At 41.7% G+C, this 9,172-nt stretch overlaps 1 non-coding gene across 1 annotated transcript; it reads left to right on the top strand.

Annotated features, from left to right (window-relative positions):
• The first annotated feature begins 5,689 nt into the window (after window positions 1-5,689).
• Window positions 5,690-5,763, top strand: trnat-agu. The gene has a single exon. It is a non-coding gene; the product is annotated as a tRNA-Thr (tRNA).
• Window positions 5,764-9,172: the final 3,409 nt, after the last annotated feature.

Raw genomic sequence — 9,172 nt, 5'->3', positions numbered from 1 at the left:
TTTCGGCGCAGAGTATATTTCGTGTTATTCGTGTTACAAACTGTGTTTTTCTTCAAGGATCACTTCTGAAATGAATCTGTTTCCTTCTCCACGAAGACAAAGGGAAGAAAATATACTTCCCCCCCCTCCACCATATTTAATTAAGGGTGGGATTTCCTTCTCTGACCCTAAAAGTGTTTCCCACTGAAATGAATATTGTTTCCAGACAAAGCAGGGCGTGTTGTTGGTGTCTGTTCCTCATCCAGAGCCTATATGTGAACAGGTACCATGAGGAAGTCCCAGAGGAAAAATGCTGTCTCTCTGCATTTTAGCGCATCATTTATCAAGCTGGAAACGGAGAAGCCGCGGGAGAACTGAGACGTGTTTTTTTCTGCACACAGAATGATCACAAGCATGTGTGCATCACTGCACGTGATATTTACGAGCTACTTGCACGCCTTTTCGTAGTCATGACCTCAATCCGCTGACGACTCTGGTGTCTGTGGGTTTGGAGCGTTGACACAATAATCATGAGACCGTCCCCTCCCATAGTTCTTTTGCAGAGGACAGTGCACATCTAAACTGTGAGCTCTGGAATGCCACACGTTTCCCGTAACGAGTCCAGAGCGATGAAATTTCTGAAATATGTCCTACTGAACATCTTTTAAAAAAAGGTTTCGAAATGAGCTTACTTCCATTGACTTCCATTCATTCACACAACCTAAACAAAGCTTTAGTGGGGAGCAAAGCAGGTGAATGTCGCTCTTTATCAGTGTTTGTACATAATATGAACCTGTAGAGCAGTGGTTCCCAAACACTGGGTCTGGACCCACGGATGAGAAATGTTTAAGGTCCCTAAACAAATTTTATAGAATTTTCCCAAACTTTTAGTGCATATTAATGTGTATAATTATGTTTTAACCCTTAGAACACAGAGTATTTCGGCTTCTTTTTTCCATTACTATGTCAAATCGCACAGTATACTGTATAGGATATACGAATGTGCAATATCGAGTGTCTTATATCCTTTTTGTTCAGCGCAAAAAAATCATTTTCACCAACTATTTAAACACACCTGATCAAAAAGTGCTCAAAATGTTTAAAATCACATTGCATTTGTGGTTTGGAGTTTGGAAATATGTCACAGTTCAAAGTTCAGGAACAATACTGTATATTTCTGTGACGTCTGCACAATTACTGCTACTTGATATCACTACTAAAAATGTGACATTAAATGAATCATAACTTTGACTCAACATACTCACGTGAGAAGATGAAAAAAAGCCTGAATACGTGACCAATAATCCCACCCCCCCAGGATGATAAAGAGTATAAGGAGTTGTGTTTTATTCCCACGGCAAGTTTACTTGGATAAGATGTGTTTACTTATTCCAAATGAACACAGATGTGGCTGTAAGTTAGTCCTTATTTTGCCATCTTTAAAAAGTGAGTCCCCGTGTACAGAGTTTGGGAAACACTGATGCGTAGACGCACAAACACAGAGCTGTGTTAGCGACCATCCTGCTCTCTGTCTCCCCCCATCTCTATCAGCGGTACTGCAGCCTCACAGCAGGAGTCTGCTCTTCTTTCTGTTCTTATTCTCTACTTCCTTTCCTCATTGTTAGGATTTTTAAAGACTTTATATAGTAAAAAGTTAGTTTTTTCATGAAAGTAAGGCGCGTTTCAGCGAACTAAAAGTAGTGTCGGAGCACATTTAGTTGCTCGCGTAAACCGCTGATGAAGCGAAACACGATATAATTAACATAGAATCTGCTGTGTAGATATTTTTGTTGTTTACCGATCAAAACCATTTGAAGAAAGAAAAGAAAAGCACCTCCCTGTATTTACCTCGGTGGAAATCAGAGCAGTGGATGCATTGCAGGCTTCCTGTTTCTAAGAATACATTTCCATTGAACTCTTGATCCATCAGCTCTCTCTCTCTCTCTCTCTCTCTCTGTGTGTGTGTGTGGTAGTAAACACTTCCTCAGTATCATGACCAACACTTGTTTACAGCCTTCACTTCCGCATACCTCCACTGAAACTTAAAGGATTTAGCCGATGTTTTGTGTGCAGACAGGTTGGTAGCAGCTCCCTGTGTTTTGTCAAGGACGTTTCCACAGGATGTGGGAGGCAGAGGTGGCACATGTGCTGCCCGGCGTGATAACCGTGCTACAGAGAATAAGACGAAATAAAAAATATAAATATACCCTGTACGCCGTCACATTTCGCTTCTAATTTTGGTACATTTTGGTCAAATATGACATCCACATGAAGGGAAATCATGACATAAAACACAAACTATAAATTGTCTTGACTACTTCTCATTCAAGTCATGCAAGTTTTGAGGTTTAAAACAACAACAGAATCAACAGATTTGAAATAAATAGTCAAATGAAATTATCTTTACTTGCCGTAATCTGAAAGTGTTTAACTTTAACAACAACTTATCATGAGATGAAACTTAAAACTGTAGCATATTTAAACATAAACATTAAAGAGCAACTATGACGGAGTTGAAGTCATAAACATGGAAACATCATTATTATTATTACATACATAATGTAATTTCATGTTACAGCAGCTTTAGTAGAGCCTTGACTCACTTTCTCTCTTCATTTTCCCGTAGACACACAATGGTAATGAATACTCGAATGAACTTGAAATAAACCGAAACTTCAGCTGGTATCAAGATGTTATCCGGCCGAATTTCTGAATAGATTTTCCCCTTCCCTGGAAAAGGAGAGTTCCCATTTCCCGAATGGGATGAGCAAAGGTTCATTACTGGGGAGAATGATGCACTTTCCCTTCCCAGCAACAACAGAGGAGATATGTTAGGAATGCAGACAAGGTCAGAAAATCGCAGGTAGGACTCATTAAAATGATCGACAGAAAGCCTTTTACACAATAGACATTTTGACCCCTAACAAGGATGCTGAGGCAGCTAAATGGAACTGAGCCGTCATTCTTGTTTTATTTATTTACTCCCCACTGTGAGCTTGTCAAAATATCAAAAGGCTTTGCATTCAATCTGAATGGAGAACAACAAAAAAACCACAATGTCCTCTTGTGCATTGTGGCTTTCTATTGGAAACATGCAACAACTCATCAACATGAAAGCCATTTTTTTTTAAAACAACAATATGCTTTATCCATCTCCACTTCAAAAGAAATGAATCTTGTGGCAAAACATTGCTCTTGCGACAATACGCACATGCCAGACACACATCTGGCCAATGGGGTGATGTGTGACCGCTCATACGTCGGGATGGTTCACTTGTGAGAACAATGGAATGACTTCTTGGCTGTGCTCGAGGGTGTGGAGGGCGCACAGAAGAAGAAGAAGAAGGGGTTGGGGTGAGCGATGTGGCCCGGGTGTAGGTACGTATGTATGGTTGTGTGTGTGTGTGTGTGTGTGTGTGTGACCCGGGGCCTGGGCGGGATCGCAGGAAATCTGCAGCCTCGCGCCGCAGAAGGGTCATGAATTATCTCAGCCAGACACTTGTGCGGTTGTGTGCGCTTTGGTGTTTCGTGGCGGCACGTCACGATCAAACATGTGACTACACCATTTCCACGCAGTTAGCCAGGGGTGTAGCGAAGAGGACCCCCGCGGGAATACTGTGTCATAGCGCTCGCTCACATTTCACCACATCAGTGAAAAAGAAATCACTTATTACATCCTGCCAATCCCAATTTTAGTCCCATTTATCTTCTTAATTCTATTTCCTTTTTTATTAGTTTGTATTTGTACATTTTCAAATGAATTGATGGCTTATTTGGTGTTAATAACCCATAAAGTCTAATATAATCTTTGTGGCATTTTTCTTCCTTTCCTTGATGGAATCAAAACAGATACTTGAGGAACGAATGAGGGTGAAGGTAACAGGCTTCATTATGAACCTGTTGTCCTAACGGTGCACTTTGAACATCCACTTAGTGCCAAAGCAAGAGGAAGTGATGTGTCCTTTATACAGCAAAGCAAAAACGATGCTCCTAAGTGTGAGAAACAAAAACTTGATGCTGTGTCATGATCCATTTGTGAGGGTGAACTGGCATTTTTTCCTTAAATGTACATAGTTTTAGTTTCCTAATCTTACCAAAAGTAATCAAACCTAATCCAATGCTTATTCATCAAGACCAGGGGTGTCAAACTCATTTTTGTTCAGGGGCCACATACAGCACAATTTGATCTCAAGTGGGCCGGACCCGTAAAAATAGTAAAATAATAGCATAATAACCTATGAACAACAAGAACTCCTTGCTTTTTTTCTCCTTTGTTTTACATTTAATGAAGGATATTTTTACAAACATGAAGTTTCTTGAGAAATATAAGTGCAATTTCAACAATATGTGCTATTTACACATCACACTGGCTCTATAAAGGCACAAACATTTAGTCACAGTTTATCTGGAAGAGATTTAGATTGTAATCGTGGTGTGAAATTTTAACAAATTCATCCGGTGGGCCAGATTGGACCCTCTTCGCGGGCCAATTCTGGCCCCCGGGCCGTATGTTTGACACCCCTGATCTAGACCATGGCATTGTTGGGTTTGAGATGTTTTTAGTTCGGGAGAGTTAGCTGTTTCCAAACTTCCGAAGATATAGCAGCAGCAGAGCCACCATGTCATCACTTTGCAGCCCTATCTGGGCGTTCCGGTGTCGGCATCGTTCAAATGTTCTCTCCTGGTCTTGGATTAGCCTTTTTCTTGGCAGTAGTTTCCCTAAAAAACCTCTTTGGTATGCGACCGACACCTGTTGTTGCCATAACGTTGCTGCAGCTCTGTCATTGAACTAGCTAGCCTTTTCCGAGCCTGCGCGATTAGTGCAACTCACGAAGGGTTGGTATCGCAGTCCACTATGATTGGATTTGTGTTTTTGTCAGTTTACGTGAGATTCCGATTACGGGTCATAACATGCTAATACTTGCTATCTTTGCGTGCGTTCACGTTTTATTTCAAACTTCCGATGTTTGTTTGCGATGTACATGGAAACGGTTAGTCACACTTTAAAGACACACACTCCATATATGAGATGCCCTGTGTCCCTTCAGATGATGATGACATGTGAAATCGGCCCCGATAAAACATCAGAAACAATGTGCTTATTACAAATTTTTAAAGAGCCCAGTTCCTCGTGTCCAGGGCCGTGAGCCAGTGTCCACTTCAGTGAGGCGCGTCGCTGCTCTTGTCTTTAGCATCATCCTGCCAACAGGAACTCCCTCTACCGCTCCCAGCTTCCTGCCATTGTCCTCCTCGCTGCCACCAGGCGCATGCAGGCTCCTCCCAGGATCTGGGAAAAGGTGGGATGTTACAGCGGCCCATTTCCTTTTCGATCAGCTTACGACCTCAGCTGGTGGAGGAGCGGTGTGTGTCATTGTGTGTGTGTGTGTGTGTGGAGAGGGAGGGAGGGAGGGAGGGAGGGAGATAGCACCCTTTACTAAGGGCTTAACTATCCTTTTCATGCATTGCTTCATTTGATTCAGTACGTTTCCATGCACAGTGAAGTACATGACATAGGGGAAGAAAACTCCAATTAGTATTTTGGTCGCCACAGAGGATCATCTGCCTCCATCTTGTCCTGTCCCTTGTGTCCTCTTTGGTTACACCAACTGTCCTCATGTCCTCCATCACTGCATCCATGAACCTTCTCTGTGCCTGCCCTCTTTTTTCTCCTTCCCGGCAGTGACCAAACCAAGTCAAGCAAAGATGTTAAGGTGCTGTGGCTTAGTTGGTCAAAGCGCCTGTCTAGTAAACAGGAGATCCTGGGTTCAAATCCCAGCAGTGCCTTCATTAGTACACAGTCAAGTGTGATCTTATCAACTTTAGAGTGGCTCAGGGATCGAACACTCAATCATTCAACCGCATTTATTCATGTCGACGTGGTCAAGACATTCTGAGAATTTCAGGAACTGCTCAACTACCGGGATTTTCACCCACAACCATCCCATCAGGGTTGACACAGAATTATTGATCTATTGCAGACAATAATATACAGTTTATGATGTAACCTATATACACTTACTCTTGTTTGATTTGGTAAGATCTTTGCTGTCTGTTTTTATGTCTTTGTTTGTCTTTTGTTTTTCTCGAAGGTAAATAAAAGGAAAAACATGACTTGTTGATGCCAAAATAACCGGACTGGTTTGAAATGACAGAAGGCAACAGTTACTCAAGTAAAAACTTGTAACAACCTTGTATGAAGGATCAACTTTATAATAAAAATGATACGTCAAATCTTGAGCTACAGTGGCAGAGGTTCACTTCAGTAGGTGGCATGTGTACCTAATAATGTGGCAGGTAAGTAAGTGTAATTTTTAAACACTTTTTTTATTAGGGATGGCAAAATACTACTTTTACAGAGTATTTGCTGATACTGATACTGATATCAATACAGTTATTTAGGCCTTGACGCTATTAAGAACTCATTTGTCGTAGCCATTTCAAACTATTTCAAAGACATAATTCTCCAATGTTTCATGATTTTAAAGCAGGCAAAGGTGTAAGTTAAGAAATTGTTTAAAGTTTCCCCACCAATAAACGGATCACTAACAAACCCTATGAATGTATGATTGGTTGCTATTGTACCATATCAAATACCCAGTGAGAGCAATTCAGTTCAACAGTTCTGATCCTTTCTCATGATCCTTCCACAGTCTTCTTTAAGTGTTTTGGAGGGGCGTCAGTGAGGTGGGGGTTGGAGGGGGCACAGGAAGGAAAAGGAGTAGCTGGGAAATCTCATCGAGGCTCCTCGGCGAACAAGAGACAACCCAGGGCGTCGCTGCCAAGTCATCTCAGGGTCGCTCACTTCAGCGGTCCACGTTTGACTGATGCGGTCATAAACACTTTGAAGGGAACAGAGCTGGCTGTTTGGAGAATCTGACAGATTCTACACGAGAGAGAGAGTTAAAAGATAACAACCAAACCAGAGGAGAATTCAGCCTCTGGACGATAGAGTAGATTTCCTCAGGAAATGACAGAACACTTGTGTTTCTCTCTGACAGGACAGGAGGCTAATTAAAGGTGAACAGTCTGTTTCTGTGGCTCAGACAGCGCCTGTGAACCAGCACCCCCATATGACCTTTTGTCATAATAACTAGGGACTGATACCACTTTGTCATAGCCTGGCTAACATAGTCAGACTATCTCGATCCAACTTGAGATCGAGTATGAGTCTGGAGAGGGTGTAGACACCAGCGCCGCCACGCTGCATACAAAAGCTACCACGCGTCGCTTCTCTGTCGTCGTTGCGTTAAAACCCACTTCACGTCATGCACCAGGATGAGAAAACCCGTTTGTGATTGGTTCCCCTTTGCCCCCAAAATGGCATCTTTACCACCCGACAAATCTGCAGAGCTGAATCGGCTGGGTTAAGTATCACCATCTGTGTCCACTGACGCTAATATCAGTCCAGTGGAGTTATGTCACATCTTTCACATGCAGCATCATTTATACATAATAATAACCAGGTGAGTGATGAGGACAGGTAAATGATGAGGACAGTGAGGACAGGTGAATGATGATGAGTGATGAGACAGGTGAATGATGATGAGGACAGGTGAATGATGATGAGGACAGGTGAGTGATGAGGACAGGTGGAGTGATGAGGACAGGTGATGATGAGGACAGGTGAGTGATGAGGACAGGTGAGCAATGAGGACAGGTGAAATGAGGACAGGTGAGTGATGATGACAGGTGAATGATGAGGACAGGTGAATGATGATGAGGACAGGTGAGTGATGATGATGAGGCATGTGTACCTAATAATGTGGCAGGTAAGTAAGTGTAATTTTTTAGACTTTGAACAAACACTTTTTTTATTAGGGATGGCAAAATACTACTTTTACAGAGTATTTGCTGATACTGATACTGATATCAATACAGTTATTTAGGCCTTGACGCTATTAAGAACTCATTTGTCGTAGCCATTTCAAACTATTTCAAAGACATAATTCTCCAATGTTTCATTATGAGGGCAGGTGAGTGATGTGGACAGGTGAATGATGAGGACAGGTGAACTGCGGTTAATTAAAGTCCCTGAGTGAGTGAGAAATTTAAAACAGCCACGACCTTTGACCCCTTTTGACTGATACATTATGTGTTGACATGTTTTATTTTGTCAGCACTTTCATTTGTAAAGGTTTGCCTTTAATCAAAAACAATTCATGTGAGATGTGTGACACAAGAAAGAACCTTGTTAAAAAAGTAAGTACATTGTACTCACTTTGTACGTACAGTAAAGTTTTATCACATTAGTAGTTCATTTACTTGAGTAGAATATTTCAGTACTCTTTCCACCTCTGCTACTATATTCACATATGATGCACCAACACTGAAACGACTACCTTGTAAATACTGCTGGCACAATTCTGTTTTATTCTACTTCTGAAGATTGCACTGATCTTATACTACATGTCCTTTTATTCTCTGCTCTAAATCTTCTGTTGACAACTGCTCTGTATACCTTGGGGGGCATTTAAGGTTTTTTGAGAGTGAAATTCAAATCGAAATCATTGTCCTTTTGCAGCAATGGCCACTGAAACTCTGATTTTCTGTTTTAAATAGCTCCGTTTTTTTTGTGTGTTTTTCCTGAGCAGCTGTTAATCCATCAAACTAAATATTCCAGGTAGAGATCACACAAAAAAGCACAGTTCACCCCATACTTTTACCTCTCTGACCATCTTTTTTTTTTCCATGTGCTGAAGTGAAAATAGCAGCCCCGGCTAAAAATGACCACCTCGACAGATGTGGAGCAAGGCCTGCGCTGTAGGAAACGGTGAGAGTGTCACGTCTTTCACTGAGCACCGAGAGGAGAGGTCGACCCAGAAACATGTGCTGCCTGAACTCTGACTCTTTCTCTTCCTGTAAGGGCGCCTTCTCTCTCCCTTTCTCTCTGGTCTTTATTTTCTTTTCTGGGTTTTTTTTTTTGTCATCTCGCTCGCTCGCTCACACACCCATGTACACACTGGAACACGGGGGTAAGGGCACGGTTTTCACAAAGAAGTAACACGTTGGTGTGGTAAAATTGTGGGAAATAGTATAGAAAAAAAGCTGTTTCAAACATAAGCTGGCACTTTTAATTTACTATGAATTAGATGTTTTCCTGCTCATCATTAGCAAGCACTGTAAAAACCTAATAATTTGAATTTGAACCAGGTGTTAAGGAGCAGCGAAACATCAAAAACATGCCTGATATAAA

The sequence above is a fragment of the Solea senegalensis genome, linkage group LG2 (assembly GCF_019176455.1).
Source record: "Solea senegalensis isolate Sse05_10M linkage group LG2, IFAPA_SoseM_1, whole genome shotgun sequence".
Lineage (NCBI taxonomy): Eukaryota > Metazoa > Chordata > Actinopteri > Pleuronectiformes > Soleidae > Solea > Solea senegalensis.
The sequence above is the reverse complement of the archived record's forward strand: the minus strand, read 5'-3'. Positions and strand labels throughout refer to the sequence as shown.